This window comes from Camellia sinensis, chromosome 4 (assembly GCF_055761805.1).
Source record: "Camellia sinensis isolate YWXY chromosome 4, ASM5576180v1, whole genome shotgun sequence".
Taxonomy (NCBI): domain Eukaryota; kingdom Viridiplantae; phylum Streptophyta; class Magnoliopsida; order Ericales; family Theaceae; genus Camellia; species Camellia sinensis.
In genome coordinates this window covers 111,751,183-111,778,970 of record NC_138964.1, presented here as the reverse complement: position 1 = coordinate 111,778,970, position 27,788 = coordinate 111,751,183, and the positions used below count along the sequence as shown (strand labels likewise).

Sequence of the window (27,788 nt, the reverse complement as noted above, 5' to 3'; positions counted from 1 at the left end):
CATATGACAATTGGCGACTAAATAAAAATTTAGTAGCCGTAGAGGTACCTTTAGCTACTAAATTATTTGGTAGCCGAATGAAAATAAAAAAATTAATTTTTAATCTTTCCCGACCAAACATTTGGTCGCCAAATGCCATGTTTCGGCGACAAAATTTTTTTTAGTCGCTGTATACCTACTTTCGGCTACTAAATTGTTTGGTAGCCAAATGAAAATAAAAAAATTAATTTTTAATCTTTCCCGACCAAACATTTGGTCGCCAAATACCATGTTTCGGCGACAAAATTTTTTTTAGTCGCTGTATACCTACTTTCCGCTACTAAATTGTTTGGTAGCCGAATGAAAATAAAAAAATTAATTTTTAATCTTTCCCGACCAAACATTTGGTCGCCAAATGCCATGTTTCGGCGACAAAATTTTTTTTAGTCGCTGTATACCTACTTTCGGCTACTAAATTGTTTGGTAGCCGAATGAAAATAAAAAAATTAATTTTTAATCTTTCCCGACCAAACTTTTGGTCGCCAAATGCCATGTTTCGGCGACAAACTTTTTTTTAGTCGCTGTATACCTACTTTTGGCTACTAATTGTTTGGTAGCCGAATGAAAATAAGAAAATTAATTATTTTTATTTTTATTTTTATTAAGAGGTTGTACACCCACCATCCAAAAATATTAATATCTTATTTTTTTTTATTATCTCAAAATATTAATTTTTTTAAAAATTAATTATTAAAATAATATGAATTTCTGATTTTGTCCTTTTTTTAAATACATTAATAATACAAAAAGTACAATTATGACAATTGATATGTCTAAAAAAATATACTATCAAACGGTAATTTTGAAAAATTAATATTTTTAAAATGTAATAATTGTATTATAAAAAGAAATTAAATTCTGAAAATAGATTATTATTTTTAGATGGAAGAAGTAGTCGGCTTTCATTTGATGGTTGAACACATCTTGTAATAATTGGGCCCTCACGCGAAAGGTATGCTAAAATGGGCAACTTGTTATTGGCTGTTTGTCGATAGTTTTACATTGCAAAAATTTAAAGGCATAGTTACAGGTCAGTCTGATGAATTTAATTTTTAATAATAAATTTATTATTTTTAAAAAGTACAATTAAACTATTTATACTTTTTACATCATCATATTTCAATAACACTAATAAATTAAGAATAAATCAAAATTCACAAATAAAAGACAAAATATCCCAATTATTTATCATTTTAATAAATTTTTCAATATTATTACCAGTAAACTTGTTATTGGCTGTTTGTCGTTCATCTCTCTTCTCTTTATGTCTCTCTCGCTCATCTCTCTTCTCTCTGTCTCTCTGTCTCTCTCGTCCATCTCTCTTCTCTCTGTCTCTCTGTCTCTCTCGTCCATCTCTCTTCTCTCTATGTCTCTTTTCTGTCTCTCACTCTCACTCTTTATCTCTTTCTTTCTCTCTCTCTCTCTCTCTTTCTCTCTCCTCTATCTGTCTCTCACTCATTTCTGTCTCTCACCATCCATCTCTAGTACCACCTTCACCACTACTACAAACGCCATTCCACCCCCACCACTACTTCCACTATCGCCACTTCACCTCTACGACTACTATTACTACTATCATCACCACCACTCCACTACCACCACTACTACCATTACCTCTCTTTCACCCCTGCCACTCCATTTACACTACCACTACCACAACTTCACCACTAATCTCTTTCGCGAGGGCTAAGTGTGTAAAAAAAATTCACACTTTTTGCGAGGGCTAAGTGTATAAAAAAAATTCACTCATCATGGCTTATGAGTAAATAATACATATTTGTAAGACTTATTGATATTATTTCAGATTTTAAAATTTTTCTTAATTTTTTAATAATTAATTTTTTCAACTTTTTAAAATATTTAAAGCAAATTTGTTTATTTTTTAGATTCACTTAATTATTTTTTAGATTCACTTAATTTAGATATATATATTTTTTCAATTTGAGGGATTTATAAAAGTAATTGACGATTTAATGCTAATTGAACTAAAGGCCTAAGCTGGGGCTGTGTGTATATATTTTTTAGTTGTACGTTAATGATTTTGACTGCTAAGATATGCTTGAGAAAATGATTTTGACTGCTAGTTACAACTGAATAATAAATTAATTAAATCCACTTGACACATGATTTCTTCATCTGTCTTTATCTATGAGAAAATATACATATTGCATGTTCTAAAATTATAAAATATTGATTAGTGCCTAGTTAGTCATGCAGGAGTCCCAAAAAAAAAAAAACAAGGGTTGAGTTGGCTCATAATTTTTTGGAGAAAAAATTTTCCTTCTTTTTTTTTTAATTTTCTTTCTTTCTTTTCTTTCTTATTATATATATATATATATATATATATCTATATAATAAGGGAGGAAGGTTTTTGAAAATATGTTAAAATGTATAAGAGATACATTTCATTTGAATGGTTGGGATGATTCCTAATCAATATCTAAGGGTGCAGATTAAATTTTTTCCCGCCCAAACACTCTCTACCCTCTCTCTCGCCCACGTCTGCCAAACACGTCTCTTAGAACTCTATCTCTCCACGTTCTCTCTCACGTTGGTGGATCTCGGTCAATGTGTTGTAGTACAGAGAAAGAAAGAGATGGGTGTTGTTGTGTTCACACACACTCTCTCTCTGTCTCTGGCTCTCTCATATCTCTCCGCTTTTTATCTCTCTTGTTCATCTTTCTTCTCTCTCTCTCTATGTCTCTTTCTCTATCTCTTGTTCATTTCTTTTTGTTGTCTTTCTCTCTCTATCTCTCTTTCTCTGTGTCTATCTCTCGCTCATCTTGTTTCTCTCTCTCTTTTTTTTCTCTCTCTCTGTCATTTATCACTCTTCTCGCTGGCTCTCTCTATCTCTCTTGCTTATCTTTATTCTCCCTCTCACTCTCTCTATATCTCTTGTTCATCTCTTTTTGCTGTCTTTCTCTCTCTCTCTCTCTTTGTCTATCTCTCGCTCATCTTGTTTATCTTTCTCTTTTTGTCTTTCTCTCTGTCTCTCTCTCTCTCTCACTCATTTCTCTTCTCTCTCAATCGTTCATTTCTCTCAATCACACTCATCTCTTTCTCTGAGCCCATTATTATTGAAAGAGGAAAAAGTCAAAAAATGAAATGGGTCTCTCTTTCTCTCTGTCTCTTACTCTCTATGTCTCTTACTCGTTTCTCTTCTCTCTCTTTCACTCATCTCTCTTACTCATTTCTCTTCTCTATCTCTCTCATCTCTTTTCAAATATATATTTTTTCAAATATTTTTTTTCAATTATAATGTGTATAATTCCATCGTCATAAATAATACAAAAAATAAATATAAATATTTTAGGCCTAAACAAACATGCTTTTTAGTTTATGTTTTTAATTTTTTTAAACATTTTGTTCAAACCAAACGCGTTTGTAATTTATATTTTTCTAAAAATAAACAAAAACCAATTTATAAAATTTATGGAAATTATTTTTCATTAAAATATTACTCCTACTTCTACCAAAGTAAAAAAATAAGAATAATTTTTTATTCATTAAAATAAAAATGAAACAAATAAATTTTCAACATTTATAACTGGAAAAAATAAAGAAGCAAAAAAAATAAATTCATTAACTATAAAAAAAAAATTATTTTAACAAAAAATAAATTTTTTTTTTTAAAAAAGAATCATTTTGCTGTTTAAATATTACCAAAAAAACAAAAAAAATTTCCCGCTCGATTTTCCACCCCCTTTTTTCCATTCCCGCTCGGCTTCCCCCCTCCCCATCTCTTGAACCAAAATACCCAATCTGAAAAATTCACAGATTTTTCTCTCGCTTTCTGTCACTCTCGGTCTCTCTCTCTCTCTATTTTTTCATTTCTCACACTTGCTAGGGTTTTATATGTCCCCAATTGTCCTTCCTATATATCTGCCCCAAATAAATAAATATATATCGATCGCATTCAGTCACGCATTTCGTGACCAACCCAAATCGAGTTTCCCCAGTTTTCGAGTTCCCTTCGGAGCAATTACTGCGATTTCTGGTGGAATCTCGTATTACTACTACTTTTCTTCACCGAATTTGGTAATTTCTAATCTCAATTTCATTTGGGTTTGATTTTAACTTTATGGAAATGAAGTGTGTCGTTTTCTGAAAATGAATTCTTTGCAATTAGATGTTTGTATTGAGGGCTTTGAATGTTGGGTTTTGCTCAAAGTATGTGGATTGAAATATGTTGATGATTGTGGACTTGGGTTTTTTGGTAGTGTTAATATTGAAAAAATATTCATCATAAGTCATCAAACCTGAGTATGTATATAGAATTTAAGAATTATGTATTAGGGGTATTAAAAGTGTTCGAATTTACCTGATTGAAGTGCGTAGTTTGAATTATGTTGGTACATTTGGATGTGAACATGTGTATAATCATCAGTTAAAGGCTTATGGCAATATGGAATTTGAGTGTAATTGCATTTGGAAATTAGACTTTTGGATATTCTGAATAATGCTATAGTTATTATGGAAATTGACATTGGAATTTGGTAATTTTCTAATCTCAATATCACATGGGTTTGATTTCCCCAGCCCTCAATCCAAATAAGTGGCTTGAGTTTAAGCTGCAAGACAGAGCAAAGGTCAGCCACAATACTCACTTATTCAGGTCATCCTCTTGTCACCATTATTCTTCAGATGTATTTTGGTTTTAAATTACTTGCATACTTGTTGATCAATGAAACCATGTTATATTTAAAGTAGTCTTGTCATATTTTCAGCTGCACTATCAGCTGCCTATTTAATCTGTAAATTTCAGTGATGCTTTTAGTCAGCTGATCATGGCTATATGATTATTAAAACAGAAGGGTGAACACACTGTAAGTTGAATCCAGATGTAATTCATGGGAAGAGTGCAATCTTGTGTCATTACTTTGTGGTGTGGTTACCTAACCGATTTGTTTATTTTATTTTTGTTACATAGGATACTGAGAAATTGCTTAATTACTGGCCCAATCCCAGATTACATTGGTGAATTGTCTGATCTCAAAATTTTGTAAGTTCATTCTAATTGGCTTTCTTACAGAGATTCATGGTCTCTTGATTTTAAGTTAATATTGATTTGATATCTCTAAACATAGAAATGCTTTATTTGTGTTCTTATTCTTCAATTAAGTAGTTTTGATATTTATTTAATTTGACATGTTATATTATATCTGAAGATTCCTTGTTTGTTATGTTAGTTTTATTTTCTGTTTTTTAAGAAAACTAAAAACTCTATAACCACCTTGATACTTCAAAGAATCAGCTAGCCATTTACTAATCATGGAGATGAATAAGACCTTTAAATTTCATATATGTTCAATGTCTACTGTTATTCATCTATACCTCTTACCCCTTTTGTGCATACCAAAATTATTCTTCGGATTTTATGAAACAAACTTTCTTTAAGATTTGTTGTGTAGGATCTGTTTGAGTCCTAGAAATTATTGGGGAGCAAAGTGGATGTAAATTAGATCGCATTAAAGTCATCTGCGAGGTGTGGGCATGATGCTGTACATGAATTTGATAGGACATAGGCACATATTAAGTCACATCTTAAAAAAGAGAAATTGGGACATGACAGGGACAGGTATATGTGAAACAATATTCAGTAATATGCTTGCAACAGTTGTTGAAGGGTATGTTCTAAGATTTTTTTTTTTTGTTTTGTTTATTTATAATATATGTTTTTAAATAAAATAATAAAATTGAATACTTCCATACAGAGGAAAGGAAATATTCATGTAGTAGGTTAAATGAATGCTTTATTGTTTATTACAAAAATAGATATGCTTTCTGCCTTGATAAAAGACATTACAAGGCCTGGTGCATGATTACATGTCAATGAATTTGATGTAAGAAGTTCATGTAACCAAGTTAAAAAAGAACGATATTTAAATTGATTTTTTTTACGTCTTGGGAATAAATAAATGAACTTCAATTATTATGGCAGCAAAAAAGAAAAAAAAAAGAGAACAAACTCTTCACGTGCAAAGTATAAAAGTGAATCCCCCTTTTCCCCCTTTATATCTTGAATAAGGTACCACACCCAAAAGGTTCAAAGAATAAAAATAAACAGGGAATGATTACTTTTTTTTTTTTTTTTGATCGGTGAAAGTTAGTTGTTAGTTGTTAGATTAGTACCTACAGGAGTTGGTCTCCCCACCCATTGTAAAGCACCCCCTAGAGAGAGTTGAACCCATGACCTCCCCCTAGAGACCAAGCCCTTAGGAAAGTCGTAGTGGCCAACTAGGTTACACCTAGTTAATTAATAGGGAATGATTCCTTAAGCCACACAAATAGACTTTCAAGAGCCATGGGGCATCCCTTTGGGCTAGAAATCTGAAGCTCCTTCCCCTCAAAAAGATCTCTCTCTCTCTCAACACACCACATATCACACAAAATAACATAACCTTCCATTCCCTCCTCTCACTTATACACTAGTATTTGATGACGTTATTTTTAATTCTTTTTTTTTTCTTCTAAAGAAGACCTTTTCCAATTTATAATTTTATAACCCCTTGTATTTGCATAATGATAGCTATATATATATGCATTGTTAATGCTATGAAAAAAAAAAAAACTCATTCTATTTGTAATAATGATAGCTATATTCATTGTTAATGCTATGAAAAATCCTTATTCCTAATTTCTAACTACTTATTGAACCATCTCTCTTTTTTCTTTTTAATTTGTTAAATAAGCTCTTTTAATATAGTTTCTAACATCAAGTTGTTCGAGAAACACCATACATTTTTTTACATGCACAGAGTCTGCTTTGTCCCCTGCTATGCTATCTTGAATGCTTGGAAGTTTTGGCCTGTCAAGGTGTTCATGCTTTATAGTATGCATGTATGCAAATGTTCATATTGTTAATCTGGTGCTTTCAATTAGAACCACTACATCACTCATCACTTCCATCGGTGTGGATGCCCTTAGAATAATTCAAATATTGTACACATTTGAAGATATAAGCCTTTAAAATTTTTAGTTACATGCAGTTTGAAGATATTAGATATGGACTAAAATGTTGCTGCTCTTTAGTTAGTTAGTATGAAATTTGGGTAATATAAATTGTTCCTGTTTTACTAGGTTGTCTTTTGTCATTTAATTGAGGCTACCATGTACTGAAACTAACAATTATCATTCTCTAATATCTGCCTGGTAGAAATCCAAATGTATTTCTTTTCTTCTGAGAAATGTGAAAGATGAAGTTTTTCTTAATGAGTTTCTGTAGTTCTTAGTTATGGATAATCCTGTTGCCAACAGCAGGGAAGAAATGTTAATTTGGATTTGTCTTGTCTTGAGTTATTTGCAGAATCCAAACAAGAATTTAATGGCAATTACTCAGTTCAGGTGTATACTGTGCAAGCTTGCATTCCAAAGTACCCAGCAGCACTTTGGAATGCTGAATTTGTGCAGGCAGAAGAACTCTTGACGCAGCCTTCCACAATTGATAATTGCTTGTGAGATAACAGGTATAGTTCTTCCATTTTGAGTTCATCAATTTAGTGTAGGGTGTTGGGTTGGTGCTTTTTGATGATTATGTTGATGGCATGGCAATGGCTTTACATTTTTAATGATGAGGACTGTTATTTCATGTAGAATATTTAAATGTTGCTCATTAATTTTTTTTGACGAAATTGATTATTGTTGGAGAGTTTTTATCAATATTATTTGTAGAAGAAAAAAAATATTAGAAGCATGTATCCAGTTCCTACAGTGAAATTATGTCAGAGAGGCAAATTTGGGCTTCTAAGGAGACTATGAAGTCTTGAGCTGTGCATGTATATATTTCATACTTTATTAGGCCTCTACACTTGGTGATTGATTGCATATTTGGGTTACCGATAACACTGTCACTGAATTAAAATTTGTGGCAAGTGTGGATCTTAGTGGAGCTGCCCTACATGTCCATTAGTAAATCAAAAATCAATTCTTTCCACTCTGTACTTTTTCTATTTGTATATGTATATTATTCCTTGTTACTTAGTAAACATTGATGCAGCAGATGTTGATAATGAATTGGCAGTTGCTTGGGACCACTTCATTAATGAGTTTTGTGCTGCTTAGATTTTTTGTCCACTTTTAGCTTTGTTGGTTTTACCTATTGTTGTGCGAGGGGTAGACTCATTGGAGTATGTCATTATGGAGAGAAACAAGTTGGTCCTTATGCATTGGAGTATGTCATCGTTTTTCTTACAAGAATTAATTTTTTACTTTGTCAGGAAAGAAGAAGAAAAAGAAGAATGGTCATGTTTTAATGTTTTATTCATAATGTTTTAATGGTCATTTTTTTCTTTTGGGAGCCATAAAATGGAGGGTTGGGATTCATGTTAAAAGGAATTTGAAGATCAAAATGTGTGATTTACCTAATGATGATTAAGGGAAACTAAGGAAATATATGCCACTCTAGGTTTGGCCCAATCTGGACACATTGAAGTATTGCTAAAGTTTTGTTCATTTTTTTACCTTTCAGGTCACTTTGGGTATATAGAATTACCAATTCCAGTAGAAGGCTCCACGTAAAATCTATTTGTCATAAGTAATTAAATCCTTTTGCTTTCTTGATTGAGAGGGTAGCAGATTATTGTGTTGTGTTATGGTAAGAATTTGAAGCTCTCGGTGATTATAGATCATTCTGCCATAATATATCCTATATTTGATTATTTAATAAAGGAAGTTGGTAGACATTTGAGTGTGGTCACATATGTGGTGGCCCTTTTCTAAAAGTGTTGTGTGAATATCATTATTTTTCTATTGTTTCTCTGAGACATTTAATTTTATAAATTGTTTCTCTCTCCTTATTTTAACTAAAATGTAGAGTTAATTTGTGGAACTGATATCTCAACATAGAAGTGTTATATGTAAGAATATCTATGTCATTAACAGGGAAAGCTTTTAACCCTTCTTAACATTTTATAGGCACCCAACTAATGAATTTTATTTTTTTTTTCAGATGATTTTGGACATACAAATGTGGATATATAATCTTTTGACAATTACGGGAGGGCATTGTTTTTATACCTCTATTTGTATATATAGTGGTTCGAACAAATTAATTTGGTTATTCATGTATTATGTATGGATTTAAATTATTGACGTTGGATTAGACTTGGAGTGTATGAAATTTGTATGGATTATGTATGGATTATTGACCCTAATATATTTTAGTATTGATGGATTATATTGTTTATACAGGGTACAGGTTGTAATTTAAATTATTGACGTTGGTTATTCATGTATTATGTATGTGATTTAAATCATGGTTATTCATGTATTATGTTGAATGCTTTAATGGTTGATAATATATTTTAGTGTTGATGGATTATATTGTTTATACAGGGTACATGTAATATAAATGAATACAGGTTGTTTACAAATTTTTTTTTTTTTAAAAAAAAAAAAACAGAAAATTATTTGGCCACCAAATGTTTTGGTAGCCAAATAGGTAATCAAAAGTTTTGGCTACTAATAATTTAGTAGCAAAAACATAACCCAAAACGTTTTTGCCACCAAATAATTAGTAGCTAAAAAATTTGAGAATTAGAGAAATAAACTATTGGCTACTAAATTTTTTAGTCACGGAAAAAATGGTATCATTTGGCGACTAAAACTTTTGGTGGCAAAAAGTAAAGAAATGAATCTTAATAGGTTTTTGGCTACGAACAGTTTTAGTCGGCAAAAGTCACCACGCCTAAGGTAGAACTTTTAGTGACTAAATGGTTAGTAGCCAAAAGTTTAATAAAATGAAAAATAATATTTTTGGCGACTAAATTCTTTAGTCCCTAAATGTAGTAATGGTGTCACTAAAACTTATTCCCGACAAAAAATTTTAGTCGCTGAAAATTTAATTTATTTTATTTCAACACTTTTGGCGACTAAATATTTAGTCGCCAAAACATACCCTTTCCCGACTACTCAGAGTTTGGTAGCCGAATGTTCAATTTTGGCGACTAATATTTTAGTCGCCAAAAGATAACCTTTGCCGACTAACCAGAGTTTAGTAGCCAAAACGTTCACTTTCAGCGACCAAAAATAGTTTAGTCGCCAATACTATCGCCGACAGCGTATAGGCGACTAGTTTGGCGACAAAATATTTTAGTCGCTAATTGTTTCGGCGACCAAAAATGGGGCTTTTGGCGACCAATATTTTGGTCGCCAAAAGTGGCATTTCCTGTAGTGAGTAGTGGTGTCGAAGAAGAATGGAAAGTGGCGAGTTTGTGTCGACTATAAAACAGTCAACCGAGCTTGTCCCAAAGACAGCTTCCCTTTGCCGCGCATTGACCAGCTAGTGGACTTGACGGCTGGACACAACAGGCTCAGTTTCTTGGATGCCTACCGTGGCTACCATCAGATTGCCATGCACGGGCCTGACCGGGAGATCACCTCTTTCACGACTCCAAGGGGACTCTTCTGCTACCGAGTCATGCCTTTTGGTTTGAAGAACGCCGGGGCAACCTTTCAAATGATGGTAACCAAAATGTTTGCTCCACTGCTCGGCTGGAAAATGGAGGCTTACATCGATGATATGGTGGTAAAGAGCCGGCATGAAGCAAACCATTTGTCCGACTTAGCCGAGATGTTTGCCATTCTAAAGAAGCACAAGCTGCGCTTGAATGCGTCCAAGTGTGCCTTTGGCGTGGGATCCGAAAATTTTTTGGGATTCTTAGTCACGAACCGAGGCATCGAAGCAGACCCTACTCAGATCAGAGCCGTGCAAGAATTGAAGCAGCCCAGCTCGGCTAAGGACGTGCAGCATCTGGCCGGGATGGCCACCGCGCTTAATCGGTTTATAAACCGGTCATCAGATCGTTGCCGCCCTTTCTTTCAAGCATTGAAGTTAAAGTTCTCGTGGGACGCAGAGTGTGACCGAGCTTTGGCCGAGCTCAAGGAATATCTGTCTACTCCGCCACTGTTGGTTACACCAAAGCCGGGAGAGGAACTTTACCTTTACCTTGTCGTCTCCCAGCACGCGGTCAGTGCGGTGCTAGTCCGCGCTGATGGAATCAAGCACTTCCCAATTTTTTATGTCAGCAAGACCTTGCTGCCGGCTGAGATGAGATATTTGCTGCTGGAAAAGCTTGCGTTGGCATTGATGATGGCTTCAAGGAAGTTGGCGCATTATTTTCACGGCCATACCGTTATCGTCTTGACCGAGTTCCCCCTCAAAGCCTTATTCGAACGGGCAGACTTCTCCGGTCGGATTCTTAAGTAGGCGGTCGAGTTGGGCCAGTTTGATGTAAAGTTCCAGCCGCGCATTGCAATCAAAGCTCAGACTTTGGCCGACTTCGTCGCCGAGTTCTCACCTGGCACTCATCCGGTGTGCCCGGTCGATATTACCGTGGCAGATGATGAGGTGCACGCAAGACCATCCGAGATACAACGAGTTGGTGGGAGTAGCAACGCGGAGTTTGCGCGCACCAGTGAAGCACCTTCAGTTTGCATGGTTATACCACCTGGTGATGCGATGACGGAGTTGAGTATCACCGACCCATCTACTCTGTCCGGTCCCGCATCATCAAGGGGGGAAGAAATTGAACCACACAGTTCAGAACCTGCGGCCGGCTTAACACCGCCACCTGATGATTCGCCCACGGACTTGAGCATTATAGAACAACTTGCTAAGTCCACTGCCGAATCACCAAGGGGGACTGAATTGGAACCGGTCAACACAGACCTTGAAACCGCACAGCCGAGCAGTGGTGATCCCACTGCCCTTCGCAACTCTCAGGACCCATCAGACTGCTGGAAGCTTTTTGTGGGGGAAATGTGGAAGCTTTTTGTTGATGGGGCGTCCAACCGTCATGGTGCCGGCCTAGGTATCGTTCTTATCTCCCCGGATGGCCTAACCATTGAACACTCTATCATGCTTGGCTTCCCTGCATCTAACAACGAGGCTGAGTACAAGGCACTTCTCGCCGGGCTCAAGAGCGCAATTCAAATGAAGGCTGCCGAGCTCCTGGTGTACAGTGATTCCCAGCTTGTGGTTAACCAAGTCTCTGGGATTTATGAAGTAAAGGACGACAGGATGGCGAAGTACCAAGCTCTGGTCAGGGAACATATCAAGCAGTTTGAGGCGATCAGAGTCCAACAGATTGGCCGGGAAGAAAACAGCCACACTGATGAACTGGCCGGTCTCGCTTCCATGGTAGATTGTACGTCTCCAAACCCCCTGTTAATTGACTTTCTTCCGCGGCCAAGCATAGAAGACGCCGGACAGACGGATGTACTCTGCGCCGCGCTCGGTCCTTCCTGGATGGACCCCTTGATCTTGTTCCTCAGAGACCGGACTCTTCCAACTGACAAGAAAGAAGCACACAAAATCCGGGTGAAGTTAGAGCGATTTTGGCTCTCTCCATCTGGCGCGTTGTATAAGAAGTCCTTCACTGGTCCTTATCTTAAGTGCGTGCACCCGAATAGTGTGGAGGCCTTCTTGTACGAAATTCACGAAGGCATTTGTGGCAGTCACATAGGGGGCAGGTCCTTGGCCTACCGAGCTATCTCGCAGGGATACTGGTGGCCATGCATGCAGGCAGACGCACAAAAGTACGTCCGCAGGTGCGAAAAATGCCAGAAATTCGCCCATCAGATCCATCAGCCCGCTAGGGAACTTCTTCCCCTCACCAGTCCTTGGCCCTTCGCCATGTGGGGGCTAGATATAGTGGGACCACTGCCAACAGCACCGGGCAACCGGAAATTCTTCATCGCAGCCACAGATTACTTCACGAAATGGGTTGAAGCTGAGCCCTTGGCAACCATCAAAGAGAAAGACGTAAAGCGGTTTGTCTGGCAGAACGTGGTCACGCGGTTTGGCGTCCCCAAGATCTTGATCTCTGACAACGGCACCCAGTTTGACGGTCGCCTATTTAGAGGATTTTGCGAAGATTTGAAGATAGAATTTCACAACTCCACCCCGGCTTACCCGCAGTCCAATGGTCAAGCCGAGGCATCAAACAAGACTATACTGGATGGGTTGAAGAAACGGCTGGAGAAGGCAAAGAGAAAATGGGCTGAGGAATTACCCAGCGTCCTTTGGGCATACCGAACAACCCCGCGACGATCTATCGGGGAAACTCCATATGCTTTGGCTTATGGCATGGAGGCGGTCATACCCCTGGAAGTTGGCATGCCCACCCTAAGAAGCAAGAGTTTCGAGCCCGAACTGAATGCCGAGGCTATTGCCTTGGAGTTGAACCTAGTGGACGAGCGTCGGGAGAAGGCCCTCATCCATGTGGCCACCTACCAGCAAGAGCTCTCCAAGAAATACAACAAGACGGTGCACCCCAGACCATTCAAGGTTGGTGATTGGGTTTTGAGGAAGATTATGGGCAACACCCTGGTGCCAGGAGAAGGCAAACTAGGGGCAAATTGGGAAGGACCCTACAAGATCACCGGTCTGGCGGGCAAGGGGGCTTACCACTTGGAGGATTTAGAGGGAAGAGCAATACCCCGACCATGGAATGCGGCCAACTTGAAACTGTATTATTTTTAAGCTTTTGCTTTCTTTTCCTGTGCAAAGAAATTTTTTGGCTTGCACTACAACATGTAATTCTTTTTGTCAATTTATAGAAGTAATTTTGCTTTAGCACTTGGACTGTTGTTTTAATGTTAAGGACCGAGATGATGTACTCCGGTTGGAAGAGTTGGTGTTTTGTCCAACTTCGGATCCCCAACTGAGATGATTTACTCCGGTTGGAAGAGTTGGTGTTTTGTCCAACTTCGGATCCCCAACCGAGATGATGTACTCCGGTTGGAAGAGTTGGTGTTTTGTCCAACTTCGGATTCCCAACCGAGATGATGTACTCCGGTTGGAAGAGTTGGTGTTTTGTCCAACTTCGGATTCCCAACCGAGATGATGTACTCCGGTTGGAAGAGTTGGTGTTTCGGCCAACTCCGGATTCCCAACCGAGATGATCTAATCCGGTTGGAAGTGTTGATGATTTGTTCAACCTTGTTATTACCAACCGAGATGGTTATTTCGGTTTATAAATTTGTTGTGTTGTTCTGCTTAAGTACTTCAACCGAGTTATGAATTCCGGTTGACGAGGTGTTTTGTTCAAACAATGATTTATACCGAGATATTTTGCCGAAGATGGAATTGATGACTGTCGTGCAAACACTTTGCAAAATTTGAATTTTTCATTGACAAGAAAATCAATACAAAAGGTGGGGACAGAGCCCGGTTACATCAGAAGCGTTGAAAGCAAAAATACAAAAAACAAAACTAAACTAGGGGGGAGAGATTGGTAAACTCGTCCTCGCCAGCATCAATGTTGATGGTTGGACTTGCGTCTTGGGCACCGGGCTCATCATTGCCGGGCTGCTCTTGCACCTCGGCCTCCTCTACCTCAGAATCTGTCTCACCGTCTCCCTCTTCAAGTCCTTCCTCGGCCTCAGCTTGCAAAGCGCTGAAGACGTCATTTGCATAAGGCATGAGGTAGACCGGTAGTGAAGTTGGAGGAGGGTTGGCAAATACGTCGGTGTCAGAGCCCTGGCCGAGGTGTTCGCAGGCGGACTTCCAGCCAGCCTTGAAGTAGATGTCTTGTGTTGCAAAGACTTGCTTCTTGTAGCTCTGCTCGGCTTCGTTAAAGCCGGCGTTATTAGCAGCCCGGCAAGCTTTCTTCTTCGACTTTTTGAGCTCGTTTACCTCGGTCTGGAGCTCATCCCGTTTTTTCTCGGCCGCATCCAGCTGACCGAGCAGTCTGTTGTTATCGGAATTGGCCATCTCAAGCGAAGACTTAGCCCGGCCGAGCTCGGCTTAGAGGCTCTCGACCTGGCTGGCTGTGTCATTGGCCTTTTGCCGAAGTTTGTGGATGCGTTCCAAAACCAGGTGTTGTTTTTGAATGGCCTGCAAAAAGCAAAGTTGATTAGAAAAGGAACCGGGCAAACACTTGCGAAATTTTCAGAGGAACATTGACTTACCCTAGCCATAGACTTCACTGATGATTTGACCAACCGAGTGTCAGGGACGTGGTCGCTGCCGACCACGTCGCTCGGTAGTAGAAGAGCTTTGGACAGATCGAAGGCGAGCAGATGCTCTTTGTCAGCCTTGATCGAAGCCGTTGCCGGGATGTCTTGACCCCGGTGCTTCAACTGTGGACGCCAGGCCGGCATTGGGACGGGGGCGTTAAATGGATGCTCGGTAGTGAGCTCGGCGACTAGCTCGGCGGATGGGTCTGCTCGAGCTCTTTTACCGACACGTCGTGCAGAGGGTTCTCGGCTGGATTGCCCGGTCGCTTGAGAGGCAAGGGCGACCACAGCGCCACTGGATTGACCGGCGGCCGGCGAGCGAGTTACAACGCTCGGCAGCTCGGCGGATGTGGCGGTGAGCAGGTTCTTGATTCTGCTGCGCTTGGCCATTTCTTGTTCCTCTGTCAGGCGAATGAGGGGAACGTCTGGCAGAGTTGGATCTGGTGGAGGTGTTGGAGCTCGGAGGAAATCAGTAACTTTACTCCGGCGGGGAGCGGAGTATCTGTATGTGGGATTGTAGCCGAGCAATTGGTTGCAATCTCGGTCGCGGTAGCGAAGCGCGGTCCTGATTGCCTTTACGTTGGGGAAGTTATAGTTGGCTTGCAAGGCTTGGATGGCTGCAAAAGAAACAAGGAAGAGAATGATTAAGGTACAGAAACATTAAGAAAGTGTATTAACCGAGGTAATTTGCGCGGCTTACATGTGCTGCCAAAGTTTTTGCTAATCATCCAGCCCGGTACCTCGGCTGTCTCATAATTGCCAGACACCCAGAAGAAATCATCGTCGTGAAGATCCTTGTCTGGTGTGCCGGTCACGATTTTCTTTCTGCCCAGTCTAATCTTGAGATAATAGGCAAGACCGTCGCCGGTGTGGCCTAGGGTGTATTGGCGTAGGATCTTGGCTAAACCTAGGTTAATGCCTAACCGGTTGTTTAGCTCGTGCACGCCGTTTATTATCGGGTAAGTGTTGGTAGACACTTGGGTGGGTGCTAGCCCGGTTCGGCGTAGGAACTCGGTGATGAGTGGGTTCAGAGGAAAGAGGAGCCCTCCTTCGACGACCGACAGGACGGTGAAAGGGCATTGTTCTGTTCTACCCCAAGGTGTGGTCTCTTCTTCTGCGAGCTCCAGGTGGACATCGGCCGGGACGCCGTACTCCTCCCTGAACGCAGCCAGCGCGGCCGGAGTATCCACTAGGAAGCGGAATTTCCCCATTTGTGGCCGGCTTGGTACAGCCCGGCTGAGGGGTTTGGCACTGTGGTAATTGGTTGCTGCTCGGTCCTGAGAGCCTCAGGAATAACAGTGGTCCCCTTGGACTCTGCAGGAAAAGGATGGCAAGTGTAAGTGTGAGCGCGGTCGCGCAAAAGGAGCTGGACTGTAGCTCGGTCATTAAGAGTGCCAAACCACCTCGGTTGTCTATTCTAACTAAGGAGCACGGTCGCCCAAGCAGACCAGATGTTAGCCCGGTTGAGCGACCAAGCCCTTTTATTATCTCGATTTTTGCTGGGGTTGAGACGAACTTGTTATTTGCTCGGTTAGACTGGTTTTTTGGATCAAAAGAGGACCAGGAGCCCGGTTCGCCCCAGTTCTTCAGTGTTCTTCATGAAGATGAAGAACACCAAGAACAGTGGGAGGTTTGGGACGGATTCTATGGCCTATGCCCTAAGAGCTACATTTTTGTGCCCTAATGTATGTAATATGAAAGAGAATAGCAACAAAATAGGGGTAGAAGAACTCACCAGTGAAGGGCAGGATATATTCCCTCGAACACAAAGAATGCTAGACGAGGCCAAGGCAAGGATGCAAGAGCTCTGAGGTCGTATAACAGAATGGCAGTAGGGGGAGGTGAAGTTTGGGAGGTCCTGTATGTATAGACGAGAGAGGCCGCCCAAATTCAAAATTCTGGCAAAAACGGTGGGTTGGCTGCTCGATGACCAATGGAAGCCCGCCACGTGTCCCCATTTATGGCGACGTCAGGACTAAAGCGACGGGTTGAAAAGTCGAAGAGCCAACCGAGCTACTTTCGAGAAAAAGGATGTCAGCCGAGGAATATAACCAGGCAAGTTTGCAGACAGTTATGTTAACTAGCCCGGTCGAGCTTTGGCATCTTGAAGGCCGAAGAAATGTTATCTCGGTCGAAGTGAGTAATCCCAGTCACGCTTTCGCGGACGGAATTAAGGGGCAATTGAGAGGGTGATTTATGATTTGGAATTGGGCCGAGGCAACGGCCGAGCAGGAAGAGAGCCCAACCGTGCATGGGGCCGAGATGATCGACTATCCGCCCAGAGATGGGCTGCCAGAACTTGGCCCGGGTAGGAATTGGGTCAAGTGTGAGCCGTCCCGGACCGAAAAGAAGCTCGGCAAGGAAGTGCTTGGTTGGACCGAGCTGCTTGATCAGGAGATGGCTGAAGCCAGACAAGCTGACCGGCGCCCAGAAAGGCGTGGTCAATCGAGGAGACCGTTTGATTGGCAGGGAGGCCGACCACAGGAGGTGCCCGGGCTGGGCTCTGCCGAGATGCCGCCTAGCCCGGTCCTCCTTGGGTTTATCCAGTGAGGTGCTTGGGTATGAAGCATAGCACGGCCGTGGATAGAGCAGCCCGGCTGCCGAGCTCCTGCTGAGTAGGCAGGCAGTTGAGATTAGGTGATGATCGGCAAGGTTTATGCTGACAGATGGGATAGCGGAGCCACGTGTCAGGAGATGACTGGGAGTGGATATGGGGCGCAGAGGGTATATAAGCATGTCTGCGCCCCCCATACGCGACAGATGAACACTTTGTAAGGAATTTCTTACACTCAAATACCTCTCTCCCTCTTTCTCTCTATCCTAAGGTGTGTGCTAACTTGATCGTCGGAGGGTTTTTCCGGCCACACACCGCCGGGTAGCTCACCATTATTTGCGCGCAGGTGATCGGACATAAACGGAGCTCGGAAGAAAGGAGTACGGGCTTGCCGGAATATTTGCTCCCCGCGCACATATATATATATATATATATATATTTGTAAAAGCATTGCCACTTTAATAAAAATGAGACATCTGGCAGCCAGATGTCCAACATTGCACCCCCCACCGCTTGCATTTTTGGTATATGTATGTGTATGTGTTTCAGTATAATTTAGGAAGGAAGAAAGAAAAAGAAAAACATAAAAGAGAAAGAAGAGAGAAACATATAGAATGGAGAAAAGGGAAGAAGAAGAACTCAATATTGGTAAGAATCCATTTTTATTTCTATAATTTTGATTTGGTGAATCACATAAACTCTTAGTTGTCTTATGTTTATTAAGAATTTTTTTTATGTACATGAGCTGAAGATAATTACAAAACTTTTGTAGGAATTCTGGGCAAAAGAAATACAAGTTGGGAGAGAAGGAGATGCTTCCAGATTTTAAAGCAAATTATGCTAGCTAGCATAAAACAAGTGATGCTGATAAAACTCTAGATAATCAAGTTAATTACTTAAGTCACACTCCTTTGTTTCTCTCTCTCTCTTACCATTTATATATAGTTACATACTCACATTGAATTACATACCCAATATAACAACAATGAGATCTTGCACACATTAAACCATACCCTTAAAAGACACACACCCACACAATGATATAACTAAAAGAACTAGTAGTAAAGCCAACAAGAACATCAAAAATATTAAAAATGATCAAGAATATTAGAGGGTGACATAGTCCTCCTAACTGATTGATATCATCAACAAAGCGTGCATGTAGTTCAGCTGTCCATCGAAGCCTAGGTTTAGCATCATTAGTCATGCAAATGATAGGATAAGGGCGGTGGTGACGGATCAACAATGGTAACGGTGTCTGTGGATCAAAGACAATAAAGTGTAGATCAAAGATGATAAAGTTTAAATCAGCGACGGTAGAGGTGGTTGTGTAAGGCTCTACCTTTACCATCATCGATCTTCTTCCACCGTCCTTATCCTCTCAATTGCATGACTAGTGATGCTAAACCTAGGCATCGATGGACACTTGAACTACACGCATGCTTCGTTGAGGCTGTCAATTAGTTAGGAGGACTGTGTCATTCTGTAATATTATTGATCATTTTTAATATTTTTGGTGTTCTTGTTGGTTTTACTCTTAGTTCTTCATGTGTGTATGTGTCTTTAAGGGTATGTTTTAATACGTGTGCGAGATCTCATTCTTGTTATTTTTGGTATATAATTCAATGTTATTTGTGTGAATATGTATAAATGGTGAGAGAGAGAAAAAAAGAAGTGTGACTTAAGTAATTAATTTGATTATCTAGGGTTTTATCAGCATCACTTGTTTTATGCTCGCTAGCATAATTTAGATTCAAATTAGGAAGAATCTAGTGATATGTGATGTTAAATTTATAGATTCTCTTTATGAGACATTTTTTTCCCCTCTTACATTTTGAGTAGATTTAGATTTTAATTTTAATTTTTTGTTTATTTATTTATAGATGATTTGTAATTGCATAAGCATATTTTCCCAGGACAATTTGGCAAATTAGATCAAATTTTTTTGTATAATATTATCCATCGGCCTAAGAAGTGTAATAGATTTCTACAGTTGCTTACCTTAGAAATGTTTTTATTAAATTTGCAAATCGGGGTTTGATTCATTTATCAGTGGTAAATTTATCATTCTCTTGTTCTCTTTCTATATGTGTGTGTGGGAGGGGGTAAGAGTGAGTGAACTCGATTTGCCATTTGTAATTTTCTTATAAATTGATATGATAAATTTATTAGTGATAAATTTATTACTGAATGTATCTTTGATATATTTATTAGTTCAGATTTTGTTGTTTTCTCTATTTATGTGTGTGGTTGTGTTGCTGCGAGTGCAAAAATAAATAAGTAAATGACAGTACGTGAGTTTGTGTGTGTTCGTATAAATGTGAGTGCAGGAGTGTGTGAGAATGAGTGATTGAGTGGTCTCTCTCTCTCTCAAACTAGAAACATGATTCTTGTGTTGATCTGCAATGGTGAAAACTAAAGAGAACTATTTTCTAGTAAGGGTTTTCCTTTTCCTCCTCATCCCTCGCCCAATTCTTTTCTTTTTCTCTCTATCGCTTGTCACCACCAGATTTAATGAGGTGGTGGTAGTACTGACGTGATAGAGATATACATTGTTTGTTTGTTTGCTTTTTTTTTTTTTTTTTATTATAAAAAAAATGGTCAGAGAAATGTCATTGGAGTCAGAGGTGGTCGTCGGCGTGTAGAGATGCTGACTAGATGTGATCATCGGAGGTAGTTGCCGGTGATAGGGCTACCTCCGATTGACAATAGAGGGTCAATGGTCTTATGGCTGGGGTATTAAAGGAGGTGATGAAAGGACAATTTGGAGATATTGATATGTGAAAAAAGGAATAAGATTTATAAATAAATCAGTCTGGTCAACATGATTGATTCGTAAGTGTCCCTTTTTGGTTATTGGATTTTGTGCATATTCACTACATATTTTATACATGGGTCGAACGTATGAGATTTTGTTTTGTTGCATAGGCCCAAATTGATTCCTATATAGAATTATTATTATTATATATATTTACAACTGTGCTTATGATTTAAGTAAACTTTACATTATATACAATTTGCTCTTCTTTTGCATAAGATAACAGCTTGATGTAATTAGTTTTTACCTTTTTTTTGTTTTTGTTTTTGTTTTTGTTTCTGTTTTGTTTTTGCTTTTGTTTTTTTTTTTTTTTGGTTTTGTAGATTTTCTATGCTTCATTGTTGTAATAAGACTTGCCTTCGAATTAGGTGCTGCTTTTGTTTTCTACAGGGATCTATATTTTGAAAGATAAATTGGCTTTACTATTTAACATCATGCTTTCTTCATAATGATAATGTGTTCTTGATTTTTGTTATCATAATTTTTTTGGAAAAAATGGTCTTTTGGTGACTTTAATGTGAAATTAAAGTAGGTCCCAACTATTAGTTGAGATAGGATTAAATGGGTTTATATTCTTTATAACAAGGTCTTTACACCACAAAAAGAATGATAAAAAATCATTAAGAATTGAATGAGAAATTGTCTCATAAAGTTGGCTTCATGAATGAGGTTTTTTTCCGAAGGAAGGGAGTTATGAATGCTTCAAGGATGGGCTTTAGCCAAAATTATGATCCAAGTTGGTTATGGAAAAATTGCCACACGCACACACGTGCGCCATTCGCCCGGTTCGAGTCCGTGAAGCTTGGGTTTGAGGCTTGCTGGAATGGGTTAGGTTTGGGCTGGACCGGATTGGTGGTCCTCCAACCTAATTATATACACACGTGTGTACACATTGAATTCCTATCAGTTTTGCAAGAGTAATGGCTTGCATTTGGTGCCAGCCTTGATGGCTAAAGGCTCCTCCTCTCTCCCTCATTATGTATAAAAGGAGGCCCATCTTTCTTGGCTTTACACAAAATTTTTTGGCTTCCAGATTATACATTAGTTTGCTTGCTGTTATAATTTCCTTCATGTGTGAGAGAGTGTTGCCATTGTTGGTTCGCCAAAACTAATAGAAGGTGCTTCTACGTTAGCTGGTCTAAACATTTGTATCTTGAGAGACAGAAGCCGACGTACCTCTAACACCCACGGTGAGATGACTAATCTGTTTTAAGGAGATTGTGGTATCACATAGGTTTTAGTTTGCTTTCATTACGATTTTATTGTATTATGTATTTCTGTGCAATATGATTGTAAATTCTAGCATATTTTATTTTGTAATTTAATTTGATTAATTATGAATTTATTTATTTTAGGAAAATTTATTAGAAAATCTTTTTTCAAGTATATATATCTCAATTAGTCTATATAAGATATTCTTATATTCTAATAAGTCCTATTATTTAGACATTTGATCTACCAAATCCTAATTCTTATATTTAAGGTATTTTATGGACATTTCTACCCTTACATATTTTTTTGAATGGTTAGTAATTTGGTAATGTGAATATTCACATTAACGTATAAATATTTACATTGACATGTTAACATTCACATTGATAGTGTGAATATTCACATCACGAAACATTCACATTATAAATGTGAATATTATTAGGGGTATTTTAGTAACTATGTCACCTATAAAACTTATTGGAACATAAGTAAATAATGTGGACTAAATGGAACATAAGTAGATAAAAAGAAATTTATGAAAAAATGCCTCTTTATTTTAGTTATTCACACAATTTATCCAACAATTTTTTGTTTTCTGTTTTGTTAACACTACACTTGGGCTTGGCCATTTGGTACACTAGGTAAGAAAATAAAATAAATATTTCTATTTTCTTACCATTTTAGTTTGGTTTTATCTTAATTTAGCAAAAAAAAAAAAAAAAACCCTATTTTTTTTATGGGCAATTTTAAATTGTAAAACTGGTTTCTTTTCTTACCATTTACGAAATATCAACAATTTTTGTGAGATTTTTTGACAAAATAAAAATAGTACGCTTTAAAATAGTTATCTTTCTCATTAATTCTTTTTCATTTATTGAACAATTAAATGTGAAAGAAGTGATATAAGAATCCCTTTTTCTTTATTTTCTCACCAAATTACTCAAACCAAACGAGCTGTTAGATATAGAAACATAAATGTAGTTGGTAGGTGTTTAATTGGTCTGGATATGTGGGGTATGATTTTGCTTGTCTTTACCCAATTCAAGCCTTGGCACTGGCAAAGGAGGATATATGTGTGATTGTTGAGGCATTTCATTACTTGATATTCAATGAATGAATTGGGGGACCAATTCAGAGATTTGAACTATTTATGTAAATTTCCATGCCCATGCTTGGACTATTTAGGTACCTTTTAATTTCTGTTTTTATAATAAATAAAAAAATGCAGAGGAAGGTCAACTTATTTAAAAAAAATACTATATATAAAAGAATTTTTTACATGATTCTCTTATTATTAGACACAACACAAAGCCATGGGTTTTACAAGTATTTATTAAAGTGAACTCTACTGTCTTTGTGTCCAATAATAATAATAAGATTTGATGAAAATTTTATTTATGTATAACATTACTCTTGCAGGTAAATATTTGATTAAGCTACAAAATTAAAGTTAAAAAAATTGTAGTAATTAATTAGGGGCAACCACCAAATGTAGGTTTTGCATTCCGGGAGTATAAGATCTCGGTTTGATATCTCTCTTATTCTCCTTTCCTTCTTACGATAAGATCAGTGGTAGAGAAATTGAAAGGTAATTTGAAATAAGAGCATAGTGATTCCAAACAAAAGATATTATTGTGTATACATATATATACGAGTGGTTCTACATTGAAATCTCTCTGATTTTGAACTCTTAATTTTACTCTATTGATGTGGCTCACTCTATGTGAAGCGGTCCTACACTTTGAAAAGAGTTAATTGGTTATTATTATTTGTCACCTCATTAAAAATATAATTGGGAGTAATGAAATGAAAGATGAGACATTTCTCTATATATACTCTTACATAATGTGTACAATTCAGAACATAATGAAACATTGTCACGGATTTTTTCTTTTCGAAATTGTCTATAGATATAATTTCCAAAATACCATTGTCAAATTTTGCTACTTCAAATTTAATAAGTATCATTATTTATTTAACTGGTTCACACGTAGAATGTAAGACCCCACTTTTTATTTCACGAATAATATTACCAAAACCATTATTATAATACAATTTTAGAGAAAACGAACGAAAGTTCTATACCGTAACAAGGATAAGTAAATGAAGATTCTCTATTTCGGATACATAATGAATGCAATAAGAGACGCAACTAAATAAGTTGTCCGTAGGCTTACATATAAAAGGAAGGGTTCAATCCTTTTACACGAACAACATTCTACCAACAAATAAAAGGCCTCGTGGCCAACAGATAAAGAAGATCCTCAATCTTAAACCACTTCTCGACATTCACCTGAAAAAGAATTAGCAAAGTTGGATGAATATAAAGTCCAGTGACTTTATAAATTATCTTGACGACCTGTATGTTAAGGACATAATTTGACTTCACGGGGTCGCTATGACTATTGTTTTGGATAAAGATCCGTGTTTCATAGCTTGGTTGTAGTAGAGCCTACAGAATGATTTGGGCACTAGATTGACATTTAGTATTGCTTGTCATCCTCAGACTGAATGGCAATTAGAGCGTATCATTCAGATCTTAGAGGATATGCTTTGAAGTTGTATTCTTGACTTTAAGGGGTTATGGGAGAGGCACTTGCCTTTAGTGGAGTTTGTCTACAACAAATTTCAGGCGAGTATTGGCATGACACCATTTTGAGGCCTTGTATGGCCGACCGTGTAGATCTCTTGTGTGTTAAACAGAGGTGGGTGTTAGCTCCTGAGTTAGTTCGAGAAATGACGGAGAAGGTTGCACTTATCTATAGGAGGTTGGTTTCGGCTCAGAGTCGTTAGAAGAGCTATGCCAATCGTAAGAGGAGGATGTTATCATTTGAGGTAGGAGATCATGTCTTTTTAAAAATATCACCTAGATGGGTTTGATGAGGTTTGGGAAGAGCAAGAAGTTGTCTTCTAGGTTTATTGGGCCTTTTAAGACCTTAGAGCGCATTGGGGAAGTAGCTTATGATTAGGCCTTGTCGCCACAGCTTTCTAGAGTCCATGACGTGTTCTATATTTGTATGCTTCGGAAGTATGAGTCAGATTGGACCGAGCTAGAGGTAAATAAGGATGCCTTATACGAGGAGAGACCAGTTAGAGTCCTAGATATACGAGACCAAGTCTTGCGAGGTAAGACAATTCCATTAGTTAAGGTGTTGTTGGGAACGTGAGGCGGAAGTCCATGAGAAATATCCAGATCTTTTTGTTGATGCTTGAAACATGTAATGAAAATCTTGTTGTGTTGCTGATATGTGAACATTGTATATGTTTTGGGAAAAATGAATTGCATTTTCAGTATTAAAACTTGTTTATCATTGTTTTAAGAATGAATGACCGGTGAATGGGTCATGGTTGTGAGATTCAACTTGTTATCATGGTTGTAATTGATTTAAACACGGTGTTGTTATTTGATTTAAAATTTTGAGGACGAAATTTCTTAAGAGGGAGGTTATAGCAACTCTAGTTTGGACCCGACCCGTTTATTATTTTGGATGTAGAATTTCCTTGTCTTATTGGTTGTTCAACTTTTTTTCATCTTATTGTTTGTTGGGTTTGGCTATTGGGAGTTTTGGTTGAGTTCGAAATAGGTTTGATGGTTAGTTTTTCAATGTGTTGTTGCCCAGAAATCTGCCTATTCACTTGAGTGACCATACCTGTGCTTGAACAGTCTTTTGTAGTCTGCAAAACTACTGAGAGTTTGAGTTCCTCACTTGAGCGGTCATTCTTGCACTGGAGCAAACTTTTGCAGGTCTAAACTACTAAGAGGGGCGCATTGTGCGCTCGAGCGACCTTTCTTGCGCTCGAGCAATGTCATCTTTGTGTTTGGTCACTCGAGCGACCATTCCTGAGCTCGAGTGATCTGTGCGTATATCAGTCTAAAGCCACTTTTTGGATCACTTTTTCACTTCTCTCTCTTTCTAAATCTCAGATCTACACACACACTCTCTCTAGAAATCATCTCTAAACTTCAAATACACCTTGATCTAGCAATTTCCTCACCCTAGATCCTTTGTTAAAAAGGTAGAGCACGTCAAGAGTTTCGTTTTAATCGGAGAAGTTCGTGTTTTCAACTCCGTGGAGTTCTACCCATCTTTTCTTTGAGTCTTCATCTGAGGTAGGGATTTCTCCACTCTTTAGTATGGTTTTTAACTTAGTTATTTGTCTTTTCAAAGAAATCATGTGATTTGTGGATTTTGATAAAAATTTGGGGTTTTGGTGTTGAAATTAAAAGAGGGGTTTTCAAATGGATCATTGAAAATAGTTGTGAAATTGTAAATGTAGTTGAGTTGTGGTAAAACGATATATTTTTATCCTTGCAATTGGTTTGTAAAGAAAATGGAGTTTTGCCCTAAAATGTGGATATTTGATTTTGTAAAGAGAAAATGAAATTGATGTTGATTTTATGAAGTTGGAACGATGATGATGATAGTGGTGGAGTTGGATATGAATTATCATTCTTGATCAGAAATGTTGGAAAGTATATTTGTGTAATTATCTGTTAGAGATATTTGTTTTGGGCTATCAGTAGAGGATAGTTATGATTGTTGTAGAAATTGCATGAGGATTAGGTGAATTGAAACTAACTTCTCATCCTATGATTGTTGTAGAAATTGCATGAGGATTAAGTGAATTGAAACTAATTTCTCATGCATTGCATTGAGCATTGTAACATATTTAACACATTGAAAATGGTTATCATTTTCAGAAAAAATGGATGAATACTTTAGTGAATCTGGATAGGAGTGTAGTTGTGATATTATGTTGGCTTGTGTGTCCTCGGTAAAAGTCCAGAAACCTGCGCGGATAGGTACTGATCCGTCCGATTAATATCGGTAAAAATGACAATTAGTAGTGCTTGTAGCCTACTTGTAAACACATCCTAGAGATTCCTAGTGTTGTATCCAGTGCCCTGTTTTCTATTGTAAAGAAAGTGAATTTATGAATTGTGATATAACTTAGCATTACATATTTTTTTGAAAAGAAATATAAAATGTTTTGGCATGAGCATTGCATATGCATTTACCTTATAACTATGTTTAGATTCATACATTGTGTTAGAGTATCTTTACTGGATTTGACTCACCCTATGTGGAAAATCATTTTCAGATGCTAATGATATACCTCCGCCAATGCAATAGTTTGGGAGGACTTGGAGCCAAGAGCTTCTATTTTTGTTATTATTGTATTTATTTTGTACATGCCTAGGGTTTTATTTGTGTTGAGTGTAAACTCAGTTTTGTTGTAACTGAGAGGGTAATTTATATGAAAATTGGGCCGAGTTGGGTAATGGGCCGTTATGGGCCACAGTGCGAAGGACTGAGTAAAAAGGCCATGAAGTTACTCCGGCCCAAGAGAGGTGTAAAGTTACTCCGGCCCAAGAGAGGTGTAAAGTTACTCCGATCCCGAGGAGGTTAGCTCGGTCACCATACTAAAACTTATACCGGTTATGGCGCAATATGGTTAGCTCGGTCTAAACCTTGCTAAAAGTTAGTTCGGTTTAGACTTACCACGGTTTGTACAGAAGAAACCAAGGTACACGCAGTGAAAGGAAGAACCGAGCTAGGTGGAGCTCGGTCTATTCTGCGTCTTTAGCATGGCCATGTTATCTCGGTTATATTGGGACCCGATCATGGTAAAACCATCTCGTTTGGTTTAAACAGTGAGGGGGATGTTGAAGGATAAGCATTATCTTTCAGGAATGTGATTTCTAGGGGGACTTTACAGGAAAGAATATGAGTCCTACTAGGATTGTGCCACACGGAACCTATAAAAGTTCACAACATCACCTATGGAGAGGTAACACAACTTTGATTCCTGAATACACAGAGCTTTTGTCTACTCGTCTATTTTGCTGACTTAGGCATCGGAGGGGTTTTCGGCACACACCCGCCAGTTGGCTCACATTTGTATTTTCAGGGAGTCAAGCGACAACGTTTAGAGGAATGCGAACTTGATCAACAGGATTATACGAGAAGGTTTATTTCTTTCCCATACAATTGGCGCCGTCTGTGGGAAGTCAGACAAGAACAAAACCTCTTGATCAAGCTTTTTCTCTTTAGAAGCAATGGCGCACAACGAGGATTTGACGCAGTCCGCCATCGACGGACAAAAGCCAGAGGGGGGTGCAAGACGCGAAGGCCTACCTTCTATCCCTCCCATGGTGGACTTAGAGCCACAGCGACAAAATCCCAGGAGGGATACAAGGGG

The 27,788-nt window shown here is 38.3% G+C and overlaps 1 long non-coding RNA gene across 1 annotated transcript; it reads left to right on the top strand.

Annotated features, from left to right (window-relative positions):
• Positions 1-3,685: 3,685 nt before the first annotated feature.
• Positions 3,686-7,464, top strand: LOC145789438 (uncharacterized). The gene is made up of 3 exons (XR_014327353.1): positions 3,686-4,077; positions 4,579-5,041; positions 7,346-7,464. It is a non-coding gene; the product is annotated as an uncharacterized LOC145789438 (long non-coding RNA).
• The last annotated feature ends 20,324 nt before the right edge of the window (positions 7,465-27,788 follow it).